The 16305-nt window shown below is 40.9% G+C and overlaps 1 non-coding gene across 1 annotated transcript; it reads right to left on the bottom strand.

Moving 5' to 3' along the window:
* Nucleotides 1-6423: 6423 nt before the first annotated feature.
* LOC147862079 (U5 spliceosomal RNA) lies at nucleotides 6424-6547 on the bottom strand. Its single transcript, XR_015530071.1, has one exon. It is a non-coding gene; the product is annotated as a U5 spliceosomal RNA (small nuclear RNA).
* Between the last annotated feature and the right edge of the window lie 9758 nt (nucleotides 6548-16305).

Genomic DNA, 16305 nt, shown 5'->3' with positions numbered 1-16305 from the left:
TAGGGTCACGAAGGTCATAAAAAAAATTACAACATAGGAAATCCATGGACCACACAGGATTGTGAGCCAGGCATATCATATATGCTCGAGAGTGCCTAGCCCCCCTTCTCACTCTAATCTTTAGTCGCGCCCTCACCGAGGGTTTTCCACCACAATGGGCCATGAACACAGTGGCCCCAATACATAAAGGAGGGGACCCAATGGACCCAAATACATATAGGACCATTATGATAGGTCATACGCTCGCTAAACTATATGGTGCAGTAATGGAAGCGGAGCTCAGTGATTATATGGAAACATTAATTCTTCGAGCACCTGAGCGGGCTGGCTTTAGACGAGCCTTCTCCACTATTGACCATATCTTCACACTTAGGTGCTTAATTGACCAGAAGAAGGCTCGTAAGAAGAAACTATATTGTTGCTTTGTGGACTTCTGCAAAGCCTTTGACACAGTTCCTAGGGAGAGGTTGTTTGATAGACTTAAGAGCTTGGAGATACCAAATGACATGATTTGGGCCATTTATGCCCTATATGAGCAAGTCTTTGGGTGCGTAAGATGCCCAGGTGGCCTATCCAATTGTTTCACTAGCACCATTGGTGTAAAACAGGGTTGCCCCCTATCACCGACTTTTTTTGGGATCTACATTGATGAGATCACTGATTTTATTGCTCGTAAGGGAGTAGCTATTGGGGATACGCAAGTTAGTCTCTTACTCTACGCAGTCGACATTGTCTTGCTCTCAGTATCCGAACACGACCTACAAAAGCATCTTAATGCCCTAGATGATTTTTGTACACAACGAGGACTGGTAGTGAATCTAGTGAAAACTAAAGTCCTTATCTTTCATACATCGTCCCAAGTAAGGAGTAAATGTCACATAATCCTCACTCATAAACTAGTTGAGGTCGTGGGATCATATGTATACTTGGGAGTCACTTTTAGTGCTCGCTCAGGTAAATTCTCGATGACCCAGGCAACCAAAGATAGGCTAACGAGAGGGTATGCATCCCTCTCACTCTTAGAGAGACAATGCCACCAGGCATACTTTCAAGAGCCACAGACTAAGGGATGGCTCTTCGACTCATTCGTGACTCCTTCCCTCATGTATGCATCAGTACTATGGGCTCCAAGTCTACCATATTTCATGTGAACGCAATTAGAGAGACCTTTGGTGACGATGTTATCACATCAACTCCGAAGCAAATCAACAGTACCACATGACATTATTAGAGCAGAGTTCAGTCTACCCCCGATGTTAGTAGAAGCACTCTTTCAAGTGGTAGTTTTTATTCATCGGATACATAGTCAGCCACAAGATAGGATATCCCGTCGAGCCTTTGAGGCATCCCAATCCCTACATGCGTATGGAGACACTAGCTCTTGGTATAGCATTGTGGTGAGTTGGTTACTTGCAAACGGCATAGACATTAATAACCTACCTCCCCTTAAGTACAACCATGGGACTGATCAAACTATAATCTCTCATGAAGACCGTAATAAAGTGATCTGCCAAGAAATATGGCAAATTTACACTCGATATAAATGGATCACCCCACGAGAGCCACTCCCATCGAAAATGTTGTACTATAAGGAACATTTCTTGCACTTCTCTAAGTTAGGTTTTATTACACGAGGAAGATATCTAGATACATTCTTATTAAATGCAGTAAGGGTGGCCATTGGACAACTTAGGATATCATCTCACCAACTTGAGATTGAGAATGGTCGGGCTAATAGAGTCCCTAGAGAGGAAAGGCTATGTAGATTATGCCACATAGAGATAGAGGATGAGTATCACTTCACATTCAAGTGCCCAACTAATGCCAAGATACAAGTGGAATACCAAGACATATTAGGACCCTCTCCAAACTATTGGATACCCCGAGTGTAAAGGGACTAGGTAGGTATATCTTAGAACTAAAACAATATAGGGAGAATAAATTACAAAGTGTTAACCATAACCCTTTTACTATTCATCAACATGTAACTAGTGTAATTTTTCAGGAACAAGGGGAGACGATGAATGTGGATACACTTACGCGGCTCGGCCTCTCCCTTGAGGAAGCAGAAATGCAAAGAACAACCAAACGCCCTCAGATGTTGGGCTTCAAAACAAGTCGACGTGGAGTAGAAAAGATTAAGAAGATAAGGGAACATGAGCTACGTCAACTAGAAGCTATGGTTGGGGTATCTTTTACATTGGGACCACGGGCCACATCCACATCACAACCCTTTGACCTTCCGCTTCTCTTCGAGAGACTTGGATGGAAATGAAATTAGGCCTAGTTTAACATCATTTTCATTGTAGAACATATTTTTTATATAGAACAATCTTGTTTTTTTCTTAGAACTATTTAGCTTAAACTCTATTTTTATCTTATTTTTATTTTTACTTTCGATGAATGGGTAAATATCCCATTTTTTTGTAAACCATTTGTCTCATGGGCCAATTTTGGCCTTAGAAGATGTTAATATATCTTTCTTTCTCTCTCTCTCTCTCTCTCTCTCTCTGTGTGTGTGTGTGTGTGTACAACTCGGACTCACACGCACAGAATGCTAATAGCCCACAATCATGTTTTGCCCTAAGTTATTTTATACTTATATAACTTACGGGCTATTTACAAATGTGGCCTCAACGGCCCATAAGAAACATATTTACATATTTGTCTCTCTTCCGATTGATGCCGGATCCAGCTAGACACCTTTCGGCTTCTCCGATCCCCATCCGAAGGGACTGGTATCTCAACATTAAGAAGATTATTTTGGTTACAAGTTGTGGGATCTCCTTGACAAGAAAGTGGTGAGGAGCCATGATATCGTCATATTCATGGAAGACAAGACGATTGAAGATTAGAGACGGCAGAAACCAATGTCGTCTTCCCAGCCGATTACTGTTATGGAGTCGGTACAAGTCAATCCCCATCCCACACAACCAGTCAGATGTTGTGCGACCGAATTTGAGCCGGCTAGCACACAATAGTAGGCTGATGTATATGAATATGGGCCAGAAGATGAGCCGACAGAAGCAATCGAATTTGAGCCGGTTTTTGAAGGAAGAAGATACCCACTCAGACATGGAAGGCCTCCTCTCGGTATCCAGCCAGTCAATATGTCCTCTTCAATGATAAAGGTGAGCCAGAATGTTATGAAGAAGCCATGATAGATGTGCACAAGGAGAAGTGGTATTGTGCCATGCAAGATGAGATGGATTCCTTGCATGAGAACCACACCTATGAGTTGATGGAGCTTGTTGAGGGAAAGAAGGCACTTAGAAACAAATGGGTTTACAAGTTGAAAACTGGAGAAGACGACAACACACCTAGGTATAAGGCCCGCATTGTGGTGAAGGGTTTTCAGCAGAAAAAGGGTGTCGATTTTGATGAAATATTTGCTTCAGTCATGAAGATGACATCCATCCGGACTGTTTTGAGCATAGCTATCAGTATGAATCTGGAGATTGAATAGTTTGATGTAAAAACAACTTTTCTACATGGTGAGTTAGAAGAGGAAATATATATATGCAGCAGCCGAAGGGCTTTAGGTGAAAGGAAAAGAGAATTGGTATGTAGACTACGGAAGAGCTTGTATGGTTTGAAGCAAGCTCCTTGACAATGGTATAAGAAGTTTGAATCCTTCATACTAGAACGCAGATTCCACAAAAAACAAGCCTATCATTGTGTATTTGTGAAAAGGTATGGTGAAGGTGATTTTCTTATTCTCTTATTGTATGTAGATGATATGTTAGTTGTTGGACAAGATGTTAAGAAGATTGTGAGTTTGAAGAAAGCTTTAAGCAAATCCTTTGCTATGAAGGATTTAGATTCGACAAAACAGATTTTGGGAATGCATATAGTCCAAGACATAACTAAAAATATGTTGTGGTTGTCACAGGTGAAATATGTGACAAAAGTTTTGCAAAGATTTAATACGCACAATGCAAAACCTGTCGGATCTACATTGTTGGTGAACTATAAGCTAAATTCTTGTCAATGTCCAAGAAGTGAGAGGGATAAGGCCGAGATGAGAAGGGTGCCATATGCATCGGTTGTTCTGAGCGTAATGTATGCTATAGTTTGCACTAGGCCGAACATTGCATTTGTTATTGGGATAGTTCGTCGATATATGAGAAATCTTGGAAAGAAACATTGGACAGCCATGAAATGGATACTCAGATACTTAAAAGGTACTTCGAGTGTATGCCTTAGGTATGGCTCCGGGAAACCTATGCTCGAAGGTTTCACAGATTCTGGTATGTTGGGTGATGTAGATTCTAGTCGATCCACATCAAGGTATGTGATGACTTATGCAGGGGGAGCAGTGTCATGGCAATCAAGATTGTAAAAGGTTGTGGCTTTGTCGACCACAGAGGCTGAGTATGTGGTTGTAGTGGAGGCCGAAAAGGAATTGATTGGATGAGGGATTTTCTAAGTGAACTAGGAATGAAGCAAGAAAAAATCCTAGTTCATTGTGATAATCAGAGTGTCATATATATTGCCAAGAATGTTGTCTATCATTCTCATACAAAGCACATTCACAAAAGGTATCACTAGTTATGAGGGAGAGTGGATGAAAATGAGTTTGCTTTAGCGAAGATCCATACCGATGAAAATGGATCTGACATGCTTACAAAGACTTTATCTATTGAAAAACTCCTTGCTTGCTGGCTAAAGACTGGTCTGGTCGACTCCCCCCATACAAGAGTGAAGGGGGAGTTTGTTATGTATCCATGTCCCTCCTGATGGGGGAAGACGGTTGAAAAGCCGTAAATCGGCCAAGAGATCGAATGAGGGTTGGTTGGTTGGAATCGGCTGAGAGGCTGAAAATATTATATATATATATATATATTTATTTATTTATTTATTTATTTATTTATTTATTTATTTATTTATTTATTTATATTGGTGGACTTGGCTGAAACCCTAGCCGAGGTTTAATACGATGACCTGGGAGTATACCTATACCTGGACAAGTTTCGTCATTTCATATACTAATGTTGTGTGAGCTTTGTCTCCTCTATAGTATTGTGGTACTCTCTGTGATTTAGTTCTTTCCCCCGAGCAAGCTAGGGAGTCTTGAAATTTGTTTTGTATACTGCTGATCTACAATGGAATCTTCCTGGCCTGGTGCCCCGTAGTTTTTCCCTGGTTTTAGGGTTTTCACGTACATCATGTGTCTCTGCTTTATGTCTGTGTCTCAGATCTAAATCTTAGTGTTTTATCCTTGATCATAATCATTTCAGTGAAATTCATGGGTGTGACTCTAGGAATATGATGCTACCCCAATGTTGTCATACTGTAGAGAAATTCCTGATCTATGAACAATTCCCCTTTTCTTCTTCATATCACCATGTCATGTGATATGGATCATGCCACATCCTCTGATTCCACAATGTTGTTCAGTATTGCCTTTTCTTTAGGTATGAATACACTGCTCACATTAACCAATCCTTCCATTTATTCATGCACAGTTGAAAAATGATGGGAAGCCTCTTCCTTCTGCACCATTTTCAGCATCCATGGTAGAGTGGTGTGGAGGAGGATGTGTGTGTGAGAGAGAGAGAGAGGCTACAATCTGTACTATTATTTTACATGCAATCCTGCATCCCTATATATACTCATCAATTTGAAATGCAAAAATAAACAATGATGTGGTCTGCAAATTGCAGTTCTTGATACCTCATCCGTAAGAGAGATTTGCTAGCTACTACTAATCCGCAGAAATAGTCATTTATATAATTCAAGTGTGCATTCTCTCATTTTCAATGGAAATCTTTTACCAGGACTTCTTGCTAATTCTTGTTCCAAAAGAAAACCTAATCTGATTCCTCACATCAATCGAAAGAGGGGAGAAAACTGTTTTCTTTTATTCATCAATGTATTCCTGCTAACAAAAATACCCAAGCTAGGTTTTACCCCCACCCCCCATATCGAGTATGCAAAGATCATATTCTTCAGTACACTTATTAATCAAAATCTAGCATATCCACAAATCACTGAGTCGATCTCCCATGATAACATCCAACAAAATCATTGACATGCCCTTATTTCTTGTACAACAAATTTGGTATCTTGCCCACAGTATATGCATATACAGTATGTATAACAATTTAGGCTTTGACCTCTTCCCTACCCTAACGATATAACTATGTTCCTTAAACATACTAACAACCTGTACATCCATATAATAGCTATAAATATACTGTAAATATTGGTAGGGAGCTATACACCATCCATAACTATCCATCGAACCAGACAGCAAAACATTTGAAAGACTTCTTGCTAATTCTTAATATTAGCAATTCTCGCACCAATAGAAAACCTAATCGTTGATGGTAGAGCATTTACAGACAAGAGACGAAGAATTAACCTCTCTAGTTAAAACCCAGCATATTTAGTTTCATAGCTTCGTTTCATTTGTCAATGGAACCTCTGTAAAAGAGGTTCCAATCCCAAAAATTAGGGTTAGGGCGTTTGAGTTAGGAGGAGCACACGGTATTCTTTAGTAAAAGGCGAAAGAATAGTTCGCTCTGTGCTCAACCCACGCCATCCCGATGAAATTTGAATCCCTGAGATGTCTTTTATTTATAGCCCAACGCTCTCCTTGCGCTTGTATGTGGGATATATGTATGTATATATAATAAACATAAAGAAATGGCACACCTCATGTCCGCTCTCGTTATGGCCTCGTTCACACACGGACTTTGGCTAAATCGCCTTCAACTTCATACCCTTGCAAACCAAGCAACACGGCTACAAACTTTGTTAGCTTCTTGTACTAAAAATAGGGCGGTGGGATATCTAGTCCAAATGATGCCCAATTGGGTCGCATTGCAAACGTAGTTAGTTAGTAAGTTACTAGCGATCACATCGGGTGGGTGTATCGTCAAAATAGTGTCCGCCGATGGGGTTTTTGCATTGGTGTGGGTTTGCTAAACGTAAACCTATTTCCTATTATGCAAATGCCACGCCCGTCTCGTGGGCTGGTGATGGTCCACAACAGTTAGTCCCAACTTGATCTAACCCCTAATCGATGAGGTTCAGATAAGTATATTGATTGTACATCAAAATCTCTCGTTTACTACTTACATGATGTTTTAAGGGGCCACCCTATTGGGAGGAACATCTTTCTTGCTATAATATAGCTACCTTTTGCAAAGGCCCACAATTATGTAAACTACATGTTCATGTTCTCAAACGGCTCAACCACTTTATATCCTCACAAGCCCAGAGTATCAAACAGTTGATCAAAAAAATACAATATTGTGTTCGCACTCTTTATATGGTGGGAATCTCTACCTTAAAATATAAAAGAAGAGCTTTCACAATTCAGAAAAATTAGGGTTGGACTATTTCAGTATAAGTATTTGCTATTCTTTACTAAAAGGTAAAAAGAATAATTCGTGTTGTGCTCAACACACATTATCCTTTTGATGTTGATGTGTAACTCTAATTTATTCTTTTATAGACCATCTACAATTTCCTTTGCATATGGAATAAACTAACATAAGAGAAAGCTATTGGTCCAAAATACTATTAGGGTAAAATGGTCCAAGAGCAAAGAGTTCTAAATTTGCACAACATGCAAAAGATAGCTCATATGATATCTTTGTGACAGAAAGAAAATTAGCTCAAACTATGAACGAGAAAATGAACAAGAAGTTCATTGATACTATATAAAAAGCCAAGAAGGGTTCGAAGGGATATCCCTAACTTGTGACAAATACATTATTTGAAGAAGTTAGGAGAATGATGAGAATGAACATAGAGGAAGCGAATAAAAATGTTTAGGAAATCACAAATACTAAATGGACGGTGGAAACGTGCTTGACAAACACATCCAACAATGTAGAATGAGTATTTCACTGAATATCCCAAAGAACAACAAATGAAGATGACAACAATAATGTGTTTAATATGATCCACATACCTACAAGTAGATCATTTGAAGTGATTTTGCTCTACACAAAGGGATGTAATTCACTAAGATGCTCCAACGACATGGGATTGAATGATCTCTCCCGAAGGTCGCCATATACTAGATCAGGATGTGTGGCCTTGGTTGGGGTGAGTGTCATGTTGCATTGTGTGAACCACTTTTGAACCTAGTATTGGTTTTCCTCGCAAAGGAGTGTGCCAACGAAAATGGTGCACATATCAAATGTAATTTTTTATAGGACAAAATTCAAACCTTGTACCTTCAAACTATGGCTATGCAAATATCAATACTATAACTTACAAGGATGCAAGTTTTTTAAGTGAAGTTCACAAAAACCTTTATAAAGGAATGCTTAAGGTCCAAGCTAGAGTATCATGTACTCATGGAAAATGCTTAGCCTTAGTGCATGGGAAGGTTAAAGAATGTATGTTGAGTGGTTGTGCTTCATTAGCATTGATTGCATGGGAAACCTATATCAGGGCAACTCATTATGAGATAAAGGGGAGGAAACGAGAAGCCAACAAGGCTTTGTATTGTTTTCTAGAGGATCAATCTAAGCCTATTTGTTTTGTCATTGTAACTTACTCTTGTGGTTATTCGATCTATTTCTCACATAAAGTTCTTGGATGCAACTCTCTTTTTAGCATATTCTACATTACATCTTATCCTAATATTCCATATCTCTTCCATTTATCCCAATTCTTCTTCTCAAATTTCGTCCATCTCCTAGTCCAAAAGCCCAAAGGTTCCATATGCACATGCACGAATCTGACATGCATGGACAATACGTTGTAATTGGTTTGATTGAGTGCTAAACACTACAAAGTCGTTGACAAAAGCTTGCATGAATTTTTGTATATATAGTTCAAACAACTTGTTGATGTTTCCTTGGAAGGTGGTCGGTGCCATCTTAAGATTGAGCATTATTACCATAGCCACATAAACGGCCAACTTGGGAGATAAATGTCATATTTTATTGCTCTATGATTGTCATTTGGATCTAGTTGTATCTATGGAACTCATAAACGAAGATATGCATCTCATGCATGGTGAGGAAGTCTACGAAGTTGTTTGCGAATGGTACACAAAAGGCACAAATGGTGGTTGCAAATTCGTCTTCTATTTGTTAACACAAACTTGGATCTTTCCATTTCTCATTCATTTCACGATGATGGAACTAAGTTTTGTGGTCTTCTTCACATGTCCGATGCAATAGACCTAGGCAACATTGTTGATTTCCTCTTTAACAACGATTTTGTAATAGTATTGCTTGTCTCTTGTACATTCTTTGTGAGGTGTTCATAGAATTTCCAACCCATGTCTTGATAAGACCATGCATATGCATCTTGATAGTTGTTGATTAGGTCGAGGACGTCCTTACATACAAATACAAAAATAGTTGCACACATTTAAGAGAACATACATAGTCATGTACGAGTTTCAAGCATGGCTATGATTACACATTCACAAATACATGTTTGCAAATACTTTTACACATAAACACCTATATAACTACTCACACCTACCATTAGAACTAAACATTCCCGATTATACATCCATATGCACATATATATATGTACAATATTCAAGACCCTCAGAGTGCTACTAGAGGAATGTGGAACAAATCCTTGTAACAAAACATTTTTATCGCCCTACATGAGGTCTCACACATTGGTAAACAGGAGTTACACAATGAAACTCGTCACCTGGGTAAAGGAACTAGGTAATGTCGTCAATGAAAAGAGAACTCCGCGAAAGAGAGAGATGATGGTGATCATGAGGAGGATGAGCATCACCATCACATGTCCAAATGACAAGAAGAGCAACCACATTGCTATCATTGAGAAATTGATCATTTCTTTTAATTTGAATGCATAAATGTATCTAAAGTTCTTACGCTTATTTTTCTTTTTACATATATATAGATTTTTTTATGTGCATGTACTCTGTGGCAATTAAAATAGATAGAAATGTTCCTAGGCACATCATTTTGAGAGAAAAGGCTCTACGGATTATGTCAAGAGATGATAATTATAGATTTATTCTAATGATAGTAGGAATATATGGAAATAGATAGGATTATAAAAAGATAAAGATAGAAAGAAGGGTATTGATCCACCTGACCACCTCGATTGAAGGAATTGAGACAGACCTAAGCCTTGTATGGCTTCCCATACTACCAGTATGGCTTCGGGTCAAACCTAGTACTGATGTGCTCGCCACAAGAGTTTGTTCACCCCAAGATTACATTCTCAATGTACTCAAATCATCCCTAATGAGGATAGTTAAGCGTTATAGTTATAGCCAAACCCAAGGTCCCTAGGCCAGTTCAAACTTAACCCTTAAGGGTTGTCTCAATCCTTGGGATTAAAAGTAATTCTCCTTTCTTTACATTGTGGATCAACCCCTCACACTCTTATTCCCCTATGTAAAAAACTATGGTACAAACTACCATGTGATCAGTTATGGTTATGCCTGTAACAATAATGATATAAATGTGATACATGAAGTAATCTAATGCCTTGTTTGGCATCTACGTTCATTTTGTGGAAAAAGCATGCGATCATAATGAAGAATAGTAATAATTCGATCCCATGAGAGTTGACGCTCCCATGTCAAGAAGGCATTTCCTATTTGAATTTCGTCGCATCTTGAAGGTAGTTGGTAGATTATGTGATATTGGAAGCCTTAAGCACATCTCTTGGTACTTGTTTGCCCTAGAGGCAGTTGGTACCATAAAAGCGTTGAGTTGTGGGAGGACTCTAGGGAGGTTCCTTAAGAATTTAGACAAACCTATAAGTTTAATGATCGAACTTTTGAGTTGGACGGCGTCTAGAGTGTGAGAACTAGCCCGACGTCACTTCAGGTTGCCATTTCGAAGTTTGATCTACATCTTGTAGATAGGTACCCTTGACATGGTTACAAGAATAATTGTGGGAATTAAATGGTTTTGAAGGTCATGCATACATGATTTGTACTTACGTAAAACTTGAAACAATATTTAAAGTGGGAGGGGGTGTGTATCACTATGTATAAGATAAATGTTCGAATTATTATTATGTTGGTTAAACTATCCATGCAACTTGCAACTATGTGGTTGACTAGTTCTTGATTAAGAAAGATGTGGAGATATTTTTTCATTTTAAATACATGATGGATAAGTGAATAATGGAAAATGGTGGCATAAAGGGAAGTGGAAAATATAATAAAAGAAGCAAGAAGATAATGTATCTTTGATCTTTTATGTGTGAGTTTTAAAAGAGCACATCAATATGGGGCTCTACATAGAAGTGTGCCATTAGAGAGTAGTGCGAGTTGCCACTCAGTTGGCGATGTCGTATCAATATGGTAAGATCTCATGTCAATACAAGAGTGGCTAGAATTTTGGTGGTGTTGGAAGAACTGACTACTAGGAAGCATGGAGATGTGCCCAATATTGATGGTGGGAGGATATGCGAACCTCCAAAATCCCTCTTTTACATTAATTCTTCAAATTCTTTATATACCTTTTGGGGATAAGTACAACAATCATGTTTATGAGGTGGGTACCTTGTCCAAAGTAGAGAAGATAAGATATTGTCAACTTTTGTAAAGGTATATACAATGGCCCAATAGGATTAGCATGGTTAATGTCTCGGTTATAATAAAATGGTGTACACATATCGTGAATGACTAATGCAATTTGATATGTAAACATAGTAGCACATTGGCTCAAGGTCATGTAAAAACAAAAAGGCGTGCATTACTTCATCAATTTCTTCTCCAATACCGACTCATATGCAGATCATGCTCTCACATTATGCATAGCAAAGAAAATTGAATAATTATGTAATAGATTGACTTCACTTTCCATGTTTGGCATAAGAAGAAACAAGAGGGCATGTACAACAACTTTATGGGGATGTACTATTAGAAATCCGATCCTACATAGAGATTTCTTGTGCAATGTGCATCATCAAATAACCACGATTTCAAATACGGGGAAATGCCATCATCCTATGGGAACTTTCTGATATATTTATGTTGCACGATTCTTCCATGTGTAGAGATGTGGGCCATGCGCCGAATGTCAAGCAAGCATTTCGATAGCAACAAATTTATGGATTTTAATCTGCATTATTGAGTGATCGGTAAGCAAAAGATGTTCGCTAGCCAATGTCACCTACTCAAAATTTCAATGGGGACGAGTTCATAGGTTCGACTGACTTCTTTTGATAGACGGGGTGACGGGTCTCCCGAACACTCGGGATTGGGGGAGGGGGGGGCTCCACACTCTTGGTATGTCTCCACATTTATTATTGGTTTTTCATGAGTCGATGTCCCCGTAACAATCCTATGTGTCAAGTCTCCCCTATCCACACTCTACATGAAATATTTTCTTCCCTTTTTGTCTCTCCCTATCCAAGCAAGCACTATATGAAAATGTTGTAAGTTTCCTTCTATACACACATGCTTATTGGCTTCTAGCTCCATGGTGCACATATAGTTACTAACTTAGTGGTATTGTTACCTCTATTCCAATCAATGGCTCCATCTCCATGTAGCTACTAGTGGTAATGTTACCTCTATTTCAATCAATGGTTCCATCCCATCTTCAACTTCCATCTCCATATACCTAGCTACTAGTAGTATTGTTACCTCTATTTCAATCAATGGTTCCATCCCATCTTCAACTTCCATCTCCATATAGCTACTAGTAGTATTGTGTACCTCTATTTCAATCAATGGCTCCATCCCATCTTCAACCTCCATCTCCTCCACCGAGGCCACCAAGCCTATGGAGCCTACTCCCGTCCGACCTATCGGACCTCATTCTCGCCCATCTCTCGACCGCGGAGGCGGCCCGAGTGAAGCCCGTATGCCGAGCGTGGCGGACGTGCGTGAGCTCCCCATGGTTCGATCGGCTGCAAGAGCGGGCGCAAGGGCCACGCGGGCAGCAACGCCCCCCGTCTCTCCTCCTCTACAACCATACAGTCAAAATCTCCGCCATCTTGCCCGCTAAGATTGGCGGCCCATCTTCTTCTTCTTCTTCTTCTTCGGATGATGCTGCCCCCGCCCATCGGACAGACCTGGGGCTACCTTCTCCCTTTGTGCGGGAATGGGTGGGGCACCCTGTGTCTCGCCTCCTCTGCATACGCACACATTTCGAATCCTCATCGATCACGCCCACTCAGAATTCCCAATTCATTGTGGGCTCCCCTTTCTCTGATCAATGGGCGCCCATACCCAACCCACCCCCTGTCTCCACCGCCATAGCTCTCTCCAAGCTATGGGCCATCACAGCAACTCCCTCCAATCACTGCCAATTCTGGGTCCTCCTCCTCCTCCTCCACACCGGAGGATCCCTCTCCCTCCACCTCTTTAATTCCGAGCTCGCCCAATGGAAACTGATCGACATTCCGACCACTTCGTGCAGCAGCTCAGGCGGCTCGCACGGTTCGGGCCAAGCCATCTCCTTCTCGAGCCGAGCGGAGTGTGTGGGGGAGGTCATCTACGCCATCAATCCCGAATCTCGTTCCATCGTAAGCTTCGATGTGAGGGGGTGCATCTGGAGGCGTCTGGCTTGGGGGCTCCCAGGAGAGCTCGTCTTTGAAGCTGCAGAGGTTCGAGCCAAGCGGCTCCGCCGGTTCCTGGACGCGCCGCCTAAGCTGATACAAGGCTGGAAAGGCCGCCTCTTACTGGTGGGCGCGGCCAGGCGTACAACGAGGTATCGGGAGGAGGAAACGGCGGCGGCGGAAACGGTGGAGATGGGCGTGGTGTGGGAGCGTGCGGAGGGTGACGTATGTACGGAAGGCTTCTGGCGGGAGGTGGCACGCGTGCCACGTGGCATGGCCGAGGCGCTGGCTGTGGAGGCGGCCGAGTCCCGGAAGGCCGCCGCGCCCGCGGCTGTCCGCTACTCGGGCCACGGGGACGAGGTGGTGGTCATGGCCATGGGGTCCGCCCGGGCGCTCCGTGTGGACCTCATGACCGAGCATTGGGAGTGGCTCCGGTTGCCGGATGCGGTCAATTGCGACCTCGCCCTCTCGTTTGTTAGCTAACGTAAAATCTCTTGGTTGATCTCATCTCTATTGGGCTGGCTGGCCGACTGACCCGTTCGTGTCGCGGGAGTTCAAAGAGTTTTTTTTTGCCGACCAGTTGGGGTTCGAGCCTCGCCCATTGTCAAGGGGGAAATGTTCTTCTTGTCCATTGTCATGGGGAAAAAATGGTCGTCTCGCCCATTGTCACGGGGAAAATGGTTGTCTTGCCCATTGTCACGGGGAAAACTCGCCCATTGTCAAGGGGAAAGTGGTCATGTCAAGTCGGGCCATGTGTTGGGCTCATGTGGTTCTAGTCTCGGCCACCATAAAAATATTTGCAAACCTCGAAATTGGTGAGGCTGTTACCCCAGGGTTTTTTTTTAGACCCTCGCTCGCCCTTTTGTCAAATTCCCAGAGTACGGAAGAAATGGTCATTCTGAGTAGGAACTCCCCAAAGAGGTGTTTGAGTGTCACACCTTTGATCGAATTGGAGAGGGAAATGGATCCATCTTGCCATGAACTCCAACATTCCCATCACAAAATTTGCAAAGGCGAAAGTGTCATTCTAGTAGGAAATCAACGTTGAGTGGATATCTCTTTTAATGCATGACACGTGTGGGAAATGGTTTGTGTTTCGTACGTGTGAGGACCAATGTTCTTGTGATGTGTGGTCTGAGATACCACCATCAAGCGTGTATTTGCATTTGTTTGAATTAGGACTTTTTCATCAGAAGAAGAATGATTGCAACATGTTCAATATAGTAGCACAATTTCTAGGTATGAAACGAGGTCCCTTCAATATTTAACTATTTGAATCGAGAGGGGGGAGTTACACATGACTAATTATGGAACATTAAAAAATCTCCTTCCAATATCATTCTTGTAATGGCCAACATTACTTCATGGATGGTTTTTGCTTCCTTAGAATTTACTTTTTGTATTCCCAACATTGCATGCCATGTGTGGCATTATTTTGTATGACCTTACATGTGTTGTTTTGTGCATATGACATCATAACATATATGATTCTCAAATTTCCTCCAACTCAAAAGGTTTTGCTTGGGTGTATGTTTCTGAAACTAAAAGCAAGATTACAAAATTGAATGTGTAGCACATGTCAATGGGAAACTCATTCAAATTCCCTAAAGAACATACACAAATGAATGGGGTAATGTTGTCTTTTTCATGATGTCCTTGGAAATACACTCTTGTTTCCGTATGTTATCAAGATGTGGCGAAGTGTGCATTGGAAAAGAATGCATAGGATTTGAGTTATATTGTAGGTTAAAGGTTATGATCCAATAGATAATAGAGAACGAGCTATAAGATGTTATAGCTTAACTTACAAGAGCTAACCCAAGAAACAATAAGATATTGGTTTCAAATCTCCTTAAAAATAACAAAAGGTAGATGATGTATAGTACATGAAATATATAAGTGCGATACATAGTAAGAAAAAGATTTGCTTGTTGCCAAATTTGTTGCCATCGTCGAGTTTCAAAGTTAGGTCCTCCAAAAGAAAAGTTACTATTGGGAAGCACCTTCCTTAAACCTACAAAAGTAGGGTCCTATGAAAGAAAAGTTACTATTTTGGGAAGCACATTCTTTAAACTTACAAAAAGTGAAGAAGAGCTCATTGTCAAGGATCAACATTTTGAGAGAGGCAAGGCTTCAATAGCAAACAGATTATCAAGGAATAGTGAATCAAGAGGGCATTGTTGTGATGTGGGAAATGCATAGGAGGAAATAAGTTAAACTAGGAATATCAACAAGATTGAACGATAGATCAAGGTTGTGGTATGAAGGATAAATAACAAGTTCCATTTAAAAACAACAAAAAGTCTTAGCTCAATTACTAAGAGCTTGTCTATTAGAGGGAGGTCGAAGGTTGGAGGTACTCCTTGGACCATAGGAGACTAAGTAAATGAATGATTGGAATCTAGACATTATGATTACCTTTTTGCTTCCATCAAGGAGCCAAAAGGACAAGTACAACATGTAAGTGGGGAAAAAGCATGGTGCATGCTAAAATAAAAAAAGCACCCCCCCTAAACCCTAAACCTAACCTGAAGAGCGTTTGACTCGGAAGAGCCTTCAATTATGACAAGCCTTCAACTCTAGTGAGCCTTAGAGTTGGAGGAGCCTTCGACTTTGAGGAGTCTTCAAGTCTGGCGAGCCTTCGACTAAGATGAGCCTTTGATTCTGAAGAGCCTTCGAGTCTCACGAGCCTTCTATTGTTAGGAGCGTTTGATTGTGAAGAGCCTTCGAGTCCTGAGACCTTTCGACTCCTAGGAGCTTTTGAATGTCGGGTACCTTCGAGTCACCAAATGTCACACCCTCCTAGTCAACCCA

This window comes from Azolla caroliniana, unplaced genomic scaffold (genome assembly GCF_043228905.1).
Source record: "Azolla caroliniana isolate FFs.n. ecotype wild unplaced genomic scaffold, voAzoCaro1.0.p SCAF_7, whole genome shotgun sequence".
Classification (NCBI taxonomy): Eukaryota; Viridiplantae; Streptophyta; class Polypodiopsida; order Salviniales; family Salviniaceae; genus Azolla; species Azolla caroliniana.
Note: the sequence above shows the minus strand (reverse complement) of the source record. Positions and strands in the feature narration are given on the sequence as shown.